General features: G+C 33.0%; 1 protein-coding gene across 2 annotated transcripts in view; it reads left to right on the forward strand.

Moving 5' to 3' along the window:
• Window positions 1–19888, forward strand: part of LOC106086554 (teneurin-a) — a 1121402-nt gene that overhangs the window by 445110 nt on the left and 656404 nt on the right. Inside the window, exon 1 of one of the 2 annotated variants that reach the window (XM_059366920.1) lies at window positions 8760–9433. The exons of the other annotated variant lie outside the window; for it this stretch is intronic. The gene's annotated coding sequence lies outside the window, so the exon portion shown is untranslated. Of the gene's footprint in view, window positions 1–8759; window positions 9434–19888 lie in introns of those variants that run through there. 2 annotated transcript variants of the gene reach the window in all.

Here is a 19888-nt window from a genome sequence, read left to right on the forward strand (position 1 = left end):
ATATATACTTTATGGGGTCGTAGATCAATATTTCGAGTTGTTACAAACGGAATGGCTAGATTAGTATACCCTTATCCACAATTTGTCAATTGCTCAAAATAAGTTCGTGTCGATTGGTCGAAAGAAATGCTCCAAAAATACGAAACAACTGCATTTTCGCGCACTCAAAACTTCGATTTGATGAGTCATCCGCCGTTTTGGTATGACTTCCAACAATTGTGCCAGGTATGGTCTAAATCGGTTCATAACCTACATAGCTGCCATATAATCGGATCTCCCAATTTGACTTTTTGATCATCTTGAATGCGCAATTATTACTGGGTTTGCCAGAAATTTTGGAGATGATATTTTAATATGACTTGTAAGGCATGACAAGTACGGTCCATATCTTTCAATAACTTAATATAGCTTATATATATTTGAAAAGGCCAATCAAAGAACTTGACAAGTGCGATCCATGGTGGAGGGTATATAAGATTCGGACCGGCCGAACTAAGCACGCTTTTACTTGTTTATTTTATGGTATTATTTATGTTTGCATTTTACTGCCGGTCATGTGTTTTGATTATTTTTGGGATTTTTTTTACAAAAGGAATCAAGCTTATGATCATGGCACATTATGTTGGAAAGAAGATTTTACTCTATGGAATATTACTGAAAGGAAATCATCTGATCAACAGATCCTTGTATACATAAACATTGCGGCCATTGGTATACATTAGCGAAAACTTTGTCGTCAATTTGATTGCTCTGTTAAAGCACAGGCTGTCATAGCTCCAGTAGCTACGACAGTTATATAGGTATTTTATGAAAAACCATAGGACACATCTCTCCATTTGCCTACTGGCCAATATCTCAATCCGAAATTTCCTTAAATCTGGCGCAATATACTCACAATTGAAATGCCTAAGAAGAATAGTAAGAATCAGATATTCGAATTTTGTACAAAGTACTTGAAGCATCGACCTATTTGCAAAAATCCCACAAGGGGACGAAAAAACCCTGTGGCGACAAATACAAACTCAAATGAAAGGTCCTTTGGGAGTAGAGTACAAATTATAAATTCATATTAGGGCCGTTTCTGAAGGGACATACCAAACCTTTGGAACATGATCGTGATAGAATGAAGTTCTATTAAAGGGTTTTTTAGAGTAGAGTACATATCTGATATCACATTTTGTGGGCTGTTCTACCTCCAAAACTCCGAAAATAACGGTGGGTCTTCTTTTTACAAAGGCCCCTTATAAAAATTTTCAATTTTTGATGCGAAAATAAAATTCGAGTTGAGCACACAGAACTGACGAGTAATGCAAAAAAATACGGATGAGCGCAACTCCTGTTTTTTTTTCTTCGTAAAAAGCCCAAAATCGCATGATTGACTAAAAAATGCACAGTAGATTTGAAGGTCTAAAACGCTGTAGCTCCTTAATTTTTTCGATTTTCGAAAATTTTTAGGCATTCCACAGTTCGATAGTAGAAATAGTAGAAATTTTAAAAAATGCAAAAAACTTCGGAAAAGCGCAGCTCATGTGTTTTTTCTTTGAAAAATGCCCAAGATCGCATAAATTGACTAAAAAATTCACAGTAGATTTCAAGGTCTAAAACTCTGTAGCGTTTATAAATATAAATATATAAAAAATAAAATAACGGGGATACAAATAAGACGTGTGGTCCTCAAGCCCAAACAATTCCAGTGTATATTTACTCATTATTATTTCAATATTACTAATAAAAGCACACCATTTAATTTTAAGCTGAATAATAAGAGACCTCCTATTTTAAGCCAAAGCGAATGGAGGTTCTAGGCCCCATAGTAGAGAAGTTTTACTACTATTTAACAACATTTCTAAAATTGTTGTGGTTTTATCGCCCCAGGCATCTGGGCGAAGCGTTATTTCGACAAATAGGAATTACCCAACCAAACAATAAATTATTAATGTCATAAGATCCAATGCAATAAAACCAAAAAGAATAAATTTCATTAAATTCAATATAAAATCCAAAAATTACATAAAATCTTCAGCCCGGCCGTAGGTTGTCTCATACTCCTTATTTAGAATTCAAAAGACATTTTTATTTTACAAAATGTTGACTTAATTTTACTTTTGGAACTTTGAGGGATGAGAAAACTTTAGGCCAGGCCGAAAGCCGCTTAATTTCCCCCCTCTTTGGAATGCAATAGCCATTTTTATTTAGAAGCATATTGACTTCATTTGACTTTATTTGTTGACTACGAGAGATGAGAAATATTAAGCCCGGCCGAAGGCTGATTAATTTCCCTCATTGGAATGCACAGGTAATTTTGACTTAGAAAACAAGTAATAGGCAAAACCTTGGGTTTATATGTAAACTATCTTTCGCCATAATTTGGTGAAAAATGCGTTATTTATGAACCCATAGCAGCTATAGCCAAATATGATCCGATTTGGACCAAATACGGCACGGACATTGAGTGGTCTAATAAACACAACTCACTGTTAAATTTTGGTTTAAAATTGGTCTTTTTGGCAACTATATCCAAATATAGACCGATCTGAACCATATAGGACACGGTTGTCGAAAGGCCCTAACATAAGTCATTGTGTCTAATTTCAGCGAAATCGGATAATAAATGCCCCTTTTATGGGGCCAAGACCTTAAATCGAATTATCGGTCTATATGGCAGCTATATCCAAATCTAGACAGATCTGAAGACCAAACTGAAGAAGCATGTCGAGTGGCTTCACACAACTCACTGTTCAAAATTTCAGCAAAATCGGATAGTAAATGTGGCTTTTATTGCCTCAAGACCTTAAATCAGCAGATCGGTCTATATGAGGGCTATATCAAGATATAGTCCAATGTAGCCCATCATCGAACTTATCCTGCCTATGGACAAAAAAAATCTGTCCAGACTTTCAGCGCAATAGCTCTATTTAAAAGACTGTAGCGTGATTGCAACAGACAGACGGACGGATATGGCTATATCGTCTTAGAACGAAAATGGAAATTTGCATTTCAATTTGTTGCAAACGGAATGACAAAATGAATATACCTCCATCCTTCGGTGGTGGGTAAAAAATGAATTTAAGCAATTTCTTCCAATTTGTCTAAATATAAATGCCTTTTGCATTCCATAGAGGGCCCAATATTAAACTAAAGTCAAAAATTTCCTACATAAAAATTCCTTTTGTATTCTGAATAGGGAATTCAGTTTATATGGAGAAAATCGAAAAAAAAATCTAGCAAAAAATATGCCGTTTGAGAACGGGTAGGGATATCACTCTAAATTTGAAATGCTTGGAGCTGAGGTGTTTGCGGTATTGCGTACAAATTCTCTTGATTGACTGTGCGCCTATTGCCAGGCCCCTAAAGTTGCTTACCTCGGTAGTTCGAAAATTGTTCGGGCTGTCAAATCTTCATTTGTTGTGCGATTTTCAAAATTGTTTTTTGCCTTATAACGCTCGAAATTCCATACAAAACAAGTCAGATTGACTGTACAATATCTTAACTGGTTTAAGGATATACGAGATTTAATTTAGTTTTAACAAAAATCCCCAAAGTACCCCTTTTGGGCGAAGATGGTTTCAAAACTGGCATTTATTAGTGAATTTGATATGGAAGCTACCAAGATCAAGGTGCAAAAAATTTTTTGCACGGGTTTAGGAGACATATGGAGTAAAAAAAATGTGATCAAGTTTGGCTTTGGAATTTGTGATCTCGAGGAGTTTTTTTAATGTTTCAATAAGAAATTGCCTATTTTGAAGTGTATATAATATCACCAGCTTGGATCTACAATGTGTCCTCTTTACCATAAAAAATCAAGGTATTTAAGCAAGTTTTTTAATAAAGGGAAAGGGGTATGCATATGTGTATACTACAATTAACTTTGCCTCGCTGGTAAAATTTAGAATTTATTTTTTCTCGCAAAGGTCTCTCAATTAGTATGGCTAATAAAATTAAACATATTCTTATGAAAGTTGGTGAGGGTAGGACATTCAACGAATTTGCTACGGATAAAATAAGATCTAAGCAGTTCTTTACATTTTGTGCAGGGATTGTATTTTATTCAGTTTCTTTAAGTGAAGTATGTTAACATAGCATTAAAATGTCTCTTTTATCTGCTGTAATAATGTTAGGATAGAGATAAAGTTCTAAGATAAAGATGATATCATTTTAACTTCCAATACAGAATGTAGCATATCGAACATACTTTCCACACATTTAAAAGAACAAACATTTTAAGATTATGTAATGTAACATATACAGCAACAATTTAATTTTATGTTATCTTTAGGAATAAAATGTTAATTAATCGGATGCCATAGGCTACCATCCACACTCTTTGAAACTCAACGACAGCCTCACGCCTCAATTTAATTTTATTTTGTGGAAATTTGGCACGTAAAATACACCCTTGTAACAGTATTTGGCTCCTCGACATCTATGGATTCTCTCTCGATTCTTAACGAATACACAGAAACGACAAGAAGTGAAATAATTTTGAGTTATTCCATCAGATTTTTTATACCCACCGCCGAAGGATGGGGGTATATTCATTTTGTCATTCCGTTTGCAACACATCGAAATATCCATTTCCGACCCTATAAAGTATATATATTCTTGATCAGCGTAAAAATCTAAGACAATCTAGACATTTCCGTCCGTCTGTCTGTTGAAATCACGCTACAGTCTTTAAAAACAGAGATATTGAGCTGAAATTTTGCAAAGATTCTTTTTTTGTCCTTAAGCAGGTTAAGTTCGATGATGGGCTATATATATCTTCATCAGACCGATCCGCCGATTAAGGGTCTTAGGCCAATAAAAGCCACATTTATTATCCGATTTTCCTGAAATTTGGGACTGTGATTTGTGTTAAGCCCTTCGACATCCTTCGTTAATTTGGCCAGATCGGTCCAGATTTGGATATAGCTGCCATATAGACTGATCGGCCGATTTAGGGTCTAAGACCCATAAAAGCCACATTTATTATCCGATTTTTCTGAAATTTAGGACAGTGAGTTGTGTTAGGCCCCTCGACATCCTTTGTCCCTGATCGGATCAGATTTGGATATAGCTGCCATATAGACCGATCTCTCGACTTGAGGATTTGTGCCCATTAAAGGCGCATTTATTGTCCGATGGCGCCGAAGCTTGGGACAAGGAGTTGTGTTAGGCCCTTCGACATCAATCTTCAATTTGGCCTAGATCAGTTCAGATTTGGATATAGCTGCCATATAGACCGATATCTGGATTTAAAGTCTTGGCCCCATAAAAGACGCATTTATAATTTAATTTCACTGAAAGTTTACACAGTGACTTATTTTAGGCTTTTCGACATCCGTGCCGTATATGGTTCAGATTGGTTTTTTTTATATATAGCTACTAAAAAGACCAATATTTTTTAATACACTATTGAATAATGACTTGTTATTACTTATCTTACGGAATTTACAACCTATGTATTATAACCAAATCGACACATTTATATAGAATTTATCGTAAAACCATGAACTGTATCCTGTACGACTACTCTGGCAATGATGTAGTGTACGGATCGGCTTAGGAACTGCTCTTGATTCGTTTTAACCTTGTCCTTCGGTCCGTGTTTTGCTTTTGTACCATTTTTACGTCTCCCTTTTTAGTAGTCAAGGTGCAAGTGCATTTGTTTCCAAATCATAACGAAATTGTCCTCATATCACTTCAATTGCATTAGGGTTTGTACGAAATTTGGTATGAATGTGATTGCAAATCTGCTTATTTTTATCAAAATCGGTTCAGATTTAGATATCGAAGTCGACGCTTTTGGTTGGATAACATATCTCTTCTAAGAACTGTTGGCTAACATGTCTCTTTTAATTGTGTTGGTTAAACACCAACACCAGGTTTAGTTGAAAGAATCGCAATTTACAAATGTATTTCTTAAATTTTGGGATATATATTAGTTTGTTTTCATTAAAAACGGATATTGCATTGCTCATAACAAAGTGATTTTCATAAACAAAGATTCTAAATTATACGACAGTTATTTTGCCAGTTTAGTGCAATGAATTTTGCAGTAATAATACCACATTGATTACAACTACAGAATGTTAAAAAAACAAGGATAAAACATGTTTGGTTTATGTTAAACCCACATGCATCTATATCCTATAATTATAGTTGAATTATGTATGTGTATGTATTTGACTTAAACTAGTGTTTATTATAGAATAAAAATTTTTATGGCACGTTCTCTTCAAAATGTCTGGTTTGCAGTGTTTTGGATAAAACAGCTATAGCAAAGAGATTTTTGCAAATGTTTTTGAAGCTGAAAGAGCAGAAGAATAATTTAGCATTCTTAAATAAACTCGTCGAATATAGTCAAGAGGACTATGTTAGTATCAAGTGTCATAAAGGCCTTGATACCTTTGTAATTTTATTACACCAATTTAATGTTGAACAATTTGTAAAAAAATAAATATATTATATCTTAGTTTAAATTATGAGCTCCGAACAGAAACGTTATTCAAAATTAAGTATTATTATAGTTTATATAAGACAATTGATTGCTTTGGAAAGGAATAAGTTTATTTTTTTCCATTGCATTGTAATGAGTATTTTGGTTATTTGTTTACGTTTCCTAAAGAGAACTTTTCACCAATATTTGAATTCTCTCTCCCTGTTTCTCTCTGTTTTGATTAGATTTTGCTTTAACAGTCTCGTATGTTTAGTGAAGGTACATATTATTATCTGACAACACACATATATATATGACTATACAACCAGAGAGCAAAAATTCATTCTCTGGGAAAATATAACTGTTATACATAATACTCTTAAGTTGCTAGTTTTTGTTGGCTCAGTTTCAATATTATGTTGTTTTAACAGCTCTTTACCTCTGTTATTGGTTATCTGGCTATGCAATGCTTGTGACTTTACAATGCAAACTATAGATATAACCGTTATACTGGTTTTATGTTCAGGTCTCTTTATTATCCTCAACCGGTTTAGGCTATTGTTTTTTTATTTTAAATAAATCCTAAAAAGAGGGATTTATTTAAAATAAAAAACTATAGCCTTTTGTAAAGCAATAATCATCATACTAAGTGTTGTGTAGAGGATATTTTTTTTTTTATTAATAAAAGTACAGGGTGGCTGATGAATATTGCTACAATGATGAATATTGCTACATTTTTTTTTCGGTGTATGGAATACATTTTTCTTTTATTCATGTTAAATTAAATTATTAAATTAATTATTAAATTATTATTAATTAAATTAATTAATTAATTAATTAAATTAATTATTAAATTATTATTATTAAATAGAAAAAAAGTTATTACATTTTTTTTTGGTAGCGGCTTTCATCAGCCACCCTGTATATGAGTAAATCTTTCATAAACTGAAGAAATTTACATGCAATTTTTTTATTTTGTAGTTGATCATTTTAATTTTTGTAGTTGATTTTCGGTAGATAGAGGATCAAAATTATCCACTATTGGGCTATAATTACTAGAAAACAAAACTATATGTATTTGTATATTTCTGTTAATACAATCATATTTCCCCTTTGTTGACCTGCCCAACCAAGCCATTGCTCTTGAGAAAAGCAACAGCATAAAATTCTTTTTATACCTGCCATGCCTTCTCCAAAGAATGTTTTGGAAATCACAGAAAACTTGCTCCCATATCTTTGGACACCAAATAAAATTATGACTCTCCACTGCGGTAAATAAACAACCAGCAGCTAGACAGTTGGACGGACGGATGGGACTTCAACATTTTGCGACAATAACATTGTATGTCTGCCGGTACATGCGCGTACACCGATGAAAGATAAATTTTCCTCAAACAAACAAGTATTATTTTCGTTTTTTTATGTTTGGTACTCGTGCTCTCGAATGCATAACACCAGAGGACCACTCACTGCTGTCCAATAGAACGAGTAGCTAAGGTTTATTTTTCAAGGATGGCATTGCGGCAGGCGAGAGACGCACCAGAAGACACCAACGAGTCCAATAAGATAGAAAATATGTATTGTATACAAATAAATGATAGTTAAAGTAAAATCGAAGTAAACAATCGAACGAATTTTGCACACACATGAGAGTGGCAATAGAGAGTGGGAGAGAGAGAGAGAGAGTACAAATGGTAGAGTGAGGAAGTTAAATATGACAGGAGTGTCATCAGGAAAAACATAAATAGAGTTAAGAAAAACTGAGAGCAGCACTCAAACAGAGAGACTAAAGGAGGAGGAGAGAAAGAGATTGAGAGATAGAGAGAGCACAAAGCCATAATTTAGCAACGAGCATAGATGAGTGCCAATAAGTCTACACACGTTAGCCAACAACAGATACATGCAACAAAGTATCTTTTAAGTGTCAAAAAAATATTTGCTAAACATACATTAAAAGGATTGCAAGCTTAACACAGTTAAGGAATAGTAGTTATAATCAAGCTGAAATTTTTAAATCTTAATAAAAATACCAACTTTGTTGAATGAACATTTGGAAAAAGACAAATCGCTTATATTTCCCCCCTCCTACTTCAGCGTATTTAAGATGAGCCTTTTAATGTGGTGGCAAACAATATAACAGAAATGTCAAAATAAACCAACACCAACTCTCCGCTCTCTCTCCGCAGTCAAAACATAACGAACACAGTGTGGTCAAAGTATTTTCATGGTGGTGGTAATGTGGTGTTGCTGTTCTTGTCTCTCGGGCTCCAGAGCGGCAAATTTGCTCAGTCCCATCCACACTCATAGCATTCAGTGTGGATGAAACGAATTCGAATTCAGTTTTGTGTTATTCGTCGGTACGTTTGGACGCGTAGAAACAATCCGCACCATAGGATGTAACGCGCGTTTTCCCCAAATTCTCATCAGAAATCACATCAAAAAGAATCTAACAAAGCAAAAATCTACTCCCCAAGAAGAAGAAGATAAAAATAGTGTAAACAAATATTGGAAAAATAGCCAAAATTTTAAAAAAATTAATTAAATGTGAAAAATTTTAAAAGAAAAATCCAAAGTAAATGTATGAAAATGCAAACCAATTTTCCCACACCAAAAAAAGTTCTAAAAAGGTATTCGCAGAAGTGTTGTTTGTGAAAACCCGAAGTTAAGTGTAAACATCACGCATAAAAAGTTACGAAAGGCAAAATAAAATATTCGCTCTCCAAATTGAATAGCTTGGATTACCCGAAAGGATATTTTTAAGGATACTCTTGTCGCCAAAAAGAAATATTAAATACACAATACGACTCGAGATGAAATGAAAACCCCGGAAAAACAATAGTTTTCCAAGAAACAAACAAATAATAATTTCATGTAAATTTTGTCTCGGCTACACTTACAAACGGAAGCCAAACAAAAGTCATCGGAAGCTGTGGAGAGCACCTTGCAGCGTTTTTGCACTACTGCCGCCTGCTGCTGTGGTGTGCATGCGAACGAGCTAATGTCCATCAACCAAATGTAGGTCGAATATATATCAATCAAAATGATTTGTAATTAACAGAAAAATACTTATTGAAAAAAAAGGAAACAACACACACAAATACACTTGAAACACCATGTAAAAAATAATTGATTAAATGTTTACTAAAGAAAATCAAATGAAAAAGAAAAGCCATATACATTCGCCAGAGAAAATGTTTTTCAATTTTTTTTCAAGGATTCGAAGGGAAATCATCAATGATTTCATGGATTATTTGATATCCTTATTCAAGATTGAAAACATTTCTGCTCTCGAAAAGGTCTTCGATAAAAGTTTCTACTGAAAAGCAAAATAAACAAACACACACATAACTACCTATACGACAACAACATAACAAAATCATGGAGGTCCTATGTAAACATTTATGTAAAAAAATCTTACCTTATTATTATTGTTGCCAAGAATCGTACAAAACAAGACAAAACCAAAGATACAGCAATTCACTTGGATGAATTCGTATTGGACTTAAGCCAGACTTGCGGCCTACCTGGATTTTTATTTTGTTTCATTTTGACCATGTGTTTGCGTCTCTACTTCAGTGCAGTAGGGTAGAGTGAAGAATGTAAGGTTCTTTGGCAACGTAAAATTTTGTCTAAAATCCAACGCATAGTTGTAACAAAATCATAAACTGGATTTTTAAAGCGTATATGCCAAGAAAACATTCTAAAATATCTTTCTGCTTTGAAATATAATATTGAAATTTGTTTTCCGAATATTATAATTCTGAACTATTAAATAAAAAATGTGCATTTATATAACACAAATTTTAATAAGAATAACAAATATAAACTTTGGTACATTTAAGGAGTTATTCACATAAATAAAAGTAATCAATTACATCGAATTATACACAGAGTTATCTCAACGTTTTTTACACATTTAATATTTTTCTTTTTTTTTAATTATACTATTTGTTTTTGTTTTGTTCAAAAATTTAATAAGATACGCAACAACAAAATCAACTTTTTTAACAATTGATTCAGAAGTGAAATAAAATACAACGATTTCATGCGTAAAAATTATGTCTTTTAATTTTCTGTTAACATAGTTTGATTGAATATGGTATAAAATTGCTAAAATTGAAAAAGAAAAATCAGTCCAAATTAGTTCACTAATAGCGAGTCGCCTACTCAATTAACTTATTACAAAACTTTATTCAGCCTGTTTGTTGAAGACATGTCTTCCGATGGATTATCACTATCTGAAAGGTTCTTACATTATTAGATAATTTTTCAAAATGTCAAATTTTGATTTGATGTTAGGACAATTTGTGCGGATAATACTCAAAATTCAATAATTTTTAAGTTTTTATAAATTTTTTTCGGACCTTATGCCATGTGTAAAGTAATTCCATGGCTGTTGCGCCTTGACAGCAGAGATAAAAGCGAGGATGATATATTCAACTAACGTCGGATTTTTTTGTACTGTGTTATTTTAATGGCCCAAAATTGTCCTTGAAAGTCGGATTGTTAATGGCTTTTATTATTTAAAGTTAATTAATATTGAGCAAATCTATTATTATTAGATCAATGGCTGATATATGGAAACATAATAATAATAAATCAGTGAAATAATTTTTAAGTGTAAGTAACGGATCATAACCACATCAAGATGCTTATATTTGATTGATTTAAATAGACCTACAGTTTGAGGAGGCCACTGTAGCGCATAGGCTAGCATGTCCGCCTATGACGCTGAAAGCCTGGGTTCGAATTCTGGCGAGACCATAAGAACAAAATTTTTAACGGTTGTATCCCCTCCTAATGCTGGCGACATTTGTGAGGTACCCATAGTACCTCACATGTAAAAACCCCTCTCCAAAGAGGCATCGCACTGACTCAGCTATAAAAAGGAGGTCTCTTATCATTGAGCTTAAAGCTAGAATCGAACAGAACTCAGTGATATGTAAGAAGCAAACCCCCGTTCCTTAGTGGAATATATAGAAAACAAAAAATCGGTGATTATCCTTTCAATAATGCTGTTGAAATTTTTATTTCAGTGTTGTTAAAAGATTTTACGGCAAGTGTTATTCAGAGGCCTGCTACACAGTGTTCCAGAAAAAGAAATCCATAGTTCAGGCCACAACCAGGTTTGAAAAAAATAGGCTTCAGAAAGTGGAAATAATTTTTGAAGAAATGTTTTTCATGATTTGATGCAAATCACACAGCAAATATTCCCAGTTCCTTAATCGGAATAATACAATGACAATCAGACGAACAGTTGGACAGACAGATGAGTTAAGTAAAGTGATTCACAATAACAATGATTTAGTCAGAAGGCCTTAATTAGATTTGGATTAAAAAATACTTTTGTGACCTAAAAACAATTCTTTAAGCTACGGGCCGTGGGTTAAATAATGTTGACTTTTCTTTTTTCTAAATTTGTTCTGCATATTTTTCTGATTATTTTTTCTTAACGATAATTTGTGAGACATTTAAAACATTAAATAATATTGGAATATTTAAAATGTTACGTTTGATTATTTAATACATTTTCGCCCAATGAAGAGGTATTAAAAACGTATTGGCTAACAAATTGGTCTACAACGCAGAACATCAGGTCAAATAGTACTTAGTTTTAGGGAATTTATTTAGAATAAACATAAAGAAAGTTTCTTCCACAAATCGTTCATCATGCCGTTACTTGTTTTGCTTATATGATTATACAAATTTTAATTTTTTTTATTAAAACGTTATTACTGGGCTCATTTTAGATTTCGCATAAATTGTAGCATGCTCAGAACTTACAATTATTATAAATTATTAATAAAAGTTCAATTTATAATGTAAAGTAATAAAATTCTATGATTATTAAATGTCTCAAGAAGAAATAAATTAAGTAAATAAAAATAATTAGAGATTTTAACCGTAGACATTTTTTTATGAAATTGTTAAGATAACATTTTTACTTTTTAAAAAAACTTTTTGGCTGTAGTTTAACCGCAGAGGCCACTGTGCAAAGTAAGCATGACTGCTCATGACGCCGAACATCTGGGTTGAGATCCCGGCATGAACATCAGAAAAATATTCAGTTGTATTTATCCCCATAGTATGGCTTGTGAAGTACACTACCTCCTTAAAACTTCTCTACCAAGTGGTGTGGCTATGTGTCACGCCGTTCAGATTCGGCATAAAAAGGGAGGTTTTTCATCATTGAGCTTAAACTTTAATCGGCCTGCACTCATTGATGTGAGAGAGGTATCCCCTGTTCCTTAATGGAATGTTCATGGAAAGTATTGAGTTTTAATTACTTTTGACCGTATCTGCATTTATTTTATTTTTTCCATAGTTTAGGAATATTCAAAATATAGGCCCATACTTGCGGCAAATGTGAATGAAGGGTTATTTCAGAAAGATTGCCCGCTGCTATGCTCAATTTGATCAATGCAAAGCTTCAATATTGAGTTCCGTGATATATTTACGACAATGAATACAACTACAAAAAAATCATTCACTACCGGTCGACATAAAATGAGTATAAATGGCTTAAGTCGGTTAATTTTATTCTAGGCTTATCTTCAAAGTAAAAAAGATTTTTGGTATACAAAGTGTATAAAAATCGCAGAAAATTAACAATTGATTAAATTATTTTTGGTCAACTATGGAAGAATATTTTTATTTAATAAATATTGTCGGAAGCAAGGCTACACAATGATGGGTGTTCTAAATCCTTTGGCTTAAAGTTTATAACTCATTTCTCAAAAGCCGCGGTTTTAAGCACAGTGAAACATATTTACTCCTAAAAGTTAACTATACTTAATATTTTTGATTGTTTCACATAAAACACATAACAATTTATTTTAAAAAAAATATCTGAAAACTTTATTTTTATATTGAAAAAAAAAAAATAATTTTTTGGAAACTGAAAAAAAAAAATATTCCAAACAAATATTTTGAGATTTAAAATGTGGACAGTCCTTTTGTAGTAATAACTCTTTTAAACTCTCTTAAAATGTCACATTTCCTTACATTAATTTGGATCATGTATTCAATTGCCTTTCTTTTTTATTTTTGTTATATCCATTAAGGAACAGTGAATATATCTCTTATATTAATAAGTTTTTAGCAAAATGATAAAGGAGATCCCATTTTTTTCAAGTTCAAACATGGCGAAAACCTCAGAAATGCCGATTGAGTAGGAAGTGAAGCGATACCATCCAAATGGGCGTTAGTATGTGAATATGCTAACCCCTGTGCTATGGTGGCCTCTATTGCCTGATTAAAGTCTAAAAAATAACTTTAAGAACCGAAATTAAAACATTGATGAACTTGATCCTAGTAATTAGAAGGAACAGAGGCCTTCAGAGTCATATGTCCGATAGAAACATGCCGTACACCAAAGTGCTACATATATTTTTTGAGCAAGAAATGAAGTAAACGTTAATATATCCATTCTTAAATATTTTTTCTAACATTCGCATTCGTTTTTCAAGATTGGCTGGTATAATGGAATGGTGTTTCCATACTTTAATAGATACTCTAGTGAAATGTTGGAGTTAATTGCTAAAAATATTCGCGTGTTGTTTGGAATCGTGTGTAGTGTATATTCTTTCATTGCACGTTATCTTGCTCAAAAAACTGTGACAATGTGCCATTCAACATTGTAAAAAGTGCCGCCGGCTTCTACCTTGAAGAAGAAGATTTAGACTATTTTATGCGTATTGAATATCATATTCTGAGTTAGTATCGCCTAGATGTTCAAAAATTTTTGGAATCTATTATCCGACCACAATAAAAATTTGACACATGTATTTCTATAGGTCAAAAGGACGTAGTGTTTCAATACACTAACTCCCTTGACCCTATAGAGTAACGTGAAAAATCGAGCCTATGTTTCGATACCTGCATTTGTTTCGCGAGTAACAAATTTATAGTCTAAAGTACAAAATTATAGTGTAAATAAAATAAATAAAAACATCATTTAAAAGAGATGAATGCCAAAAATCAGATAACAAGTTGCGAAGTAAACCAAACTTAACCCTTTCAATACCGATGTCTTCTACAGAGGACATGACTTTAAGCAGCCATTGCTCATTACTCATATGATTTTCCTTAAATTTTTTTGTTAGAGTGTATTAACGGCACTGTTCTTAACTTGACAAAATTGCGCACTCAAGAGGCTCAAGAAGTCGACTCGATTAACTGGTATATGTGGGAGCTATATATATAGAAAGAGTTAGACAAAACTTTGCATGTTAGTTCAAAGTCATAACAGTAGTCAACAACAAGATTTCAGCTAAATCAGATAATAATTGCACCTTCTAGGGTCTCAAGGAGTTTAGTCGGTTTATCGGTATATATGTTAGCTATATTCAAATATAAATTAATATGGTCCAGTTTTAATCTCCAACACCCAGAGAAAAGTTGATACCAAAAGTGCTCGCTTCAGTACCATATGGTATTGATAGTTAAGCAATACCGTATAGTACAAAAACAATACCGGATGGTATGGATGAACCATACAATAATTAGTACCGTTTGGTACTAGCCTTATTACCGAGCTGGTATTGGTTTTAATACCAATCTGTTATTGATTTTAGCACCAGACCGTTATTGATTTTAGTACCAAACCGTTATGGAATCTAACCCTAATAAAAATCATTGAAAATAATTTAAATCTAATTTTACCGTACCGTTTGGTACTAGCCTTATTACCGAGCTGGTATTGGTTTTAATACCAATCTGTTATTGATTTTAGCACCAGACCGTTATTGGTTTTAGTACCAAACCGTTATGGAATCTAACCCTAATAAAAATCATTGAAAATAATTTAAATCTAATTTTATTTCGATTATTTATGCTAAGAATTACAAAAAAATGTTTCACCATGACCAACCTATATACTTTGTATTCAGCAATTTATTCCATATCCATCGATTCCCAGATTTTCATACGAATACACCAACACAGCATCGTTTTCCATACAATGGTCTATAATGTTTTTGATGTAGAATGTCCTTAGAGTTTGTACAATGTCGATTTTCACCGCTTTCGAGTATTTGAACAGGTTTTGCAGAGGGAGACATTTTGCTACAGCGGACTAACTAATATACACTGCGGTTCACCAGGATAAAACCACCGAAATATTGGCTGAACGAAACGTCTTATCTAAAGATAGGGAAGAGTACTTGGAACTTATTCTATAAAATTTGTGAAAGGGATACTACTCTTTGCTAGTGACAACAAATCATTTGGTTCTTTATGGTGCAATTCAAAATATTTGCAGTTTTGACGTGGTTCACCAGGAGAGAACCACATTAAGGTTTTGCTTACCTTCATAGACCGGAGCGATAAAGTTTATTGAAATCTCTATGAAATGAACATTGAAGCTTCAAGAAGTAATTTTACAATGCACTTAAAATGGTAAAAATTTGTGTTTACCACTCGTTAAAATATTGCTATAGCCATAACTTGTTTATAAAGGGTGATTTTTTAACTTAATATCTTTTTGGTAATACTGGTTTAAACAGCTCACGCATGTTTTGTGTTTTTTTTTTCACTATCAAACATCTTCAGTTTGGTCTGTAATTTAACCATGAATCGTCTTAAACGAGCGACGCTTGAAATTTATTGAATTGTATTATCATAATGCGTGCTCTGTGTGAAGATCAGCCAGAACCATTGCAAGAGCTACCAATTCATCCAGAAAAAGTCAAAGTTTGATGCGCTACCGTGCTACCATGAGATGATATCCAAATTTTTTTTTTGCCCGAAATGCAAAAGCTTGACTTGCATGACATGTGGTTTTAACAAGACGGTGTCACATGCCACACGGCACGCGTAACAATGGACTTATTAAGAGGCGAGTTCGGTGAATATTTTTTCACTTTCGGAATCGGTCAACTGGCAGCCCAGATCATGCTATTTAACACGTTTAGACTATTTTTTGTGGAGCTATGTTAAAGCTCATGTCTATACAGACAAGCCCGCTTTAATTGAGGCATAGGAAGACCACATTGAAGCATTTAATCGTGAGATACCAGCCGAAATGTTGGAAAGAATATGCCAAAATGGACCATTTCAGGCGCAGTCACCGTAAAAATTTGCATGAAATAATCTCAAAGATTCAATTGTATGGACCGTACTATCAAGTCAAATAAAGATTTCATGCAATTTTGTGAATTTTATGTTACCAATTGCTCTTAAAAAATCATCCTTTAAATTATTTTTGTAAAGGTGAAATATATATGAATTACAAGCGATATAGATGCACTGCTTCATCGCCTCGTACAATTTTTCGAATCGCCTTAAACTCGTGTCTTTCTATTGCTAAAATTAAGGATTTGGCCTCAGTTATTGCCAGTAAATCTACCGCTTGGCTTATTTTTATGAGTGCTCGACATTTGCAACTTCGAAAACTAAGAAAAAAAAACTTCTACACTAAAACGACACGAATGCTGGAAGTCATAAAAAATCGTTTCATGTAAAATTTAAGCCAAATCGACTAGCAATTGCGGTTACTAGAAGTAAAATCGTAAGATCATTTTATATGGGAGCTATAACAAAATACTGTTAACTGACAGCGCTATCGTAAAGCTTGACATTTTTGAGGTTATACGTACTCAGAACGTTTTGACATACGAGCGCTATTTGTGTTGTTTACAGTAACTTTTAAGATTCATCTCACCCAAAAAATGCAATTAAATCGTGAACATTTTCGTGCGATTGTTTTTTACAAATTTCGACGTGGATTAACTCAACAACAGTGCATCGATGAACTTAGTTAAATTTTTGGCTATGAAGCTCCATAAAAGACCTGTGTTTATCGATGGAATGGTGAATTCAACCGACATCGTAGTTCACTTCAAGACGAATTTTGTGAAGGTCGTCCAAAATCAGTTGTTGTTCCAAAAACCATTGATGCGCCAACTGATATTGCGAGATTGTCATGTGACCTATCGTGAGATTGAGACAACATTAGTGGGACCAGTACATCAATGTGATGAGTCATCCACCATATAGTCCTGAGTTGACATCGAATGACTTCTTTTTTTTTCCTGTACGTAAAAAATAAAATGAGAGTTCAACGTTTTTCGACACCTGAAGAAGCGGTTGCTTCGTTCACAATGCATGTTTCGAAGATACCTCAATCAGAGTGCGGAAAGTGCTTCGACAATTGGTTCAAACGCATGCAAAAGTGTATAGATCTTAATGGGGAATATCGAAATCTGAGATTGCACCCACGACCTTCATCAATAAAAAGTAACCGTTAAACATTTCAAGCGGATATCTATATTCGTTCGACTACTTTCATGATGTCCACAGACGGACCAACAATGGAACAGACATGGCTAGATTTAGAAGACGATCAAAAATATATGCACTTTATCGGGTCATAAATCGATATTTCAAGGTATTACAAACGGATTGAATTGATTTTCTCCTAAAACGGTGGGTATAGGAAAAGTGGAATATTTAGCTTGGCTTTCTCGTCAGGATATGAGTCTAGACATTCAGTGCATAGGCTTACCTATGCACCACAGTGACCTCCTCGAAATCTTTCAGTTTTTTACATTTCACAATAACAACGATATTGAACTTATAACTCCTTTTACTTAATAACATTAAACATATAAGCATTGAAAACATTTGTTTAAACTTATATTCTTCTTATTTCTTTAAATTGCAAATACATCAAAATATTGTGCTTTAATATCGATTTAAATGTATCCATTTATGTCGCTCAAAATTATACAGATAAAAAATTTTAAATAAATTAAAATAATTGTGTGAAAATGATTTATAAGATTTGCAACTTTTTACCTTTTTTTTATGAATATATACCGAATAAACTGCAGTTATTTATCCACACTTGTCATTGAATTGAACCAAATACATTTGAACAAAATGTATTCCAAAAATTTTTGCACACACCGACACCCGGGCCATACATGATTTTACTTATGGTAATTAATTTACACATAATAATTAATTTTTGAATATTCACCATGATTTCGGTAAAGGCAATGGAAACATTTGCTTATAATTTAAAATTCTTATCGACGAGTATAAAACATTTTGATTTCATGAATATTGCAAATTTATATAACCATAATTCATATGATTTCCATTTCAAACTGTTGCAAACGCAATGCAAATAGATTTATATAATAATTGACATAACTATGGAGAAGAGGTAAAACAAAAAATCTAAAACAAAATATAAATACCAAAAATATTAGCTTATTCACATCCTTTGTACAAACCAGGTTAATTTACAAAGTTTATGTTTAGTTTGTTTTCCTCGCACACACACACCCACACACATCAGCCACAAACACAATGCACATAAGGCAAATAAACAAGGTATTGTGTTTTATAAGGATGATAGGATTTGAAATATTAAAACAAATTTGAGAAGTATATTTGGGGTCTACTTAGGTACTTACGAGTGACTAGCATTCCCTGCAGTTATGCCAAGGAGATAACACCAAATTACAACATTCGCGATCGATATCGCTTTCGTATTTTGTTAATTTTATTCCATTTTATTTCAAAATGAATTAAATTTCATTTTTAAATTTCAAAAATACTTATCCACCATTAACAGAAAAAATCCGAAAATAGAAAATTTCAAATACTAATACATGTTTGCGTACACGGTTCTTCGGTGCCCTGGGTTTATTTGCATTATTGATTATAGTTAGTTATATTTGAGTGAGTTTTGTTACACTTTTTTAGTATTTAGAGCGCAAAACAAGCCGATTACTGGCTTAGGTGTATTTCCATAGTGGTATGGGGCGGATTAACATCCGCACCCTCTTTTCAACCTAAACTACACTTGTCAGCAAAAGAGGTGTCATTATGAGGGCTGGGCTATGTATGGGAAGACGTTGAAATTTCTGAACCTGGCGATTTTTGTGAGTATGTCGTATGTTTGTATGTAAATTTCCTCTGTATACTGTATAATTTCTTTGTAAATAGTAGGCCTCTTATAGTTAGGCATACGGAAAACACTTTTTGATGTTAGACATTTCTGCGCTTCAATCCTTATTAAAATGTTTTTTTTTTTTTTTTTTTTTGGAAAGTTTGCATAATTTTAATTCATTGTATGGAATAACAGAATGCTTTACAGGCTAGAACTTAAATTAAAATAAAAAAAATATATAATTAAAAACTCTAATACTAAACAATTTTTCGTCTGTTTCTCTTTCGACACGATCTCAATGATCGAAGATTATTGCAATGGAAAAAAAAGTCAGAGATCAAAACACATACCAACCACTATGCGAGGCGTTTCGTCATTTGGTTAGAATAACTCATCGGCTATATTAGATGTGGTGGCTTCAAAAGCCACACATTGGTAGGTCGTACTTATACCGAATATATCGCGAAAACGTGTCTACGATGTGGGCACGACTAACACAACTCTGACACCTTTCACTTTAGCTGCATTTTTCCACCGCATGCATTTTCTTTGTAGTGATAGACTTT

This window comes from Stomoxys calcitrans, chromosome 4, assembly GCF_963082655.1.
Source record: "Stomoxys calcitrans chromosome 4, idStoCalc2.1, whole genome shotgun sequence".
Lineage (NCBI taxonomy): Eukaryota > Metazoa > Arthropoda > Insecta > Diptera > Muscidae > Stomoxys > Stomoxys calcitrans.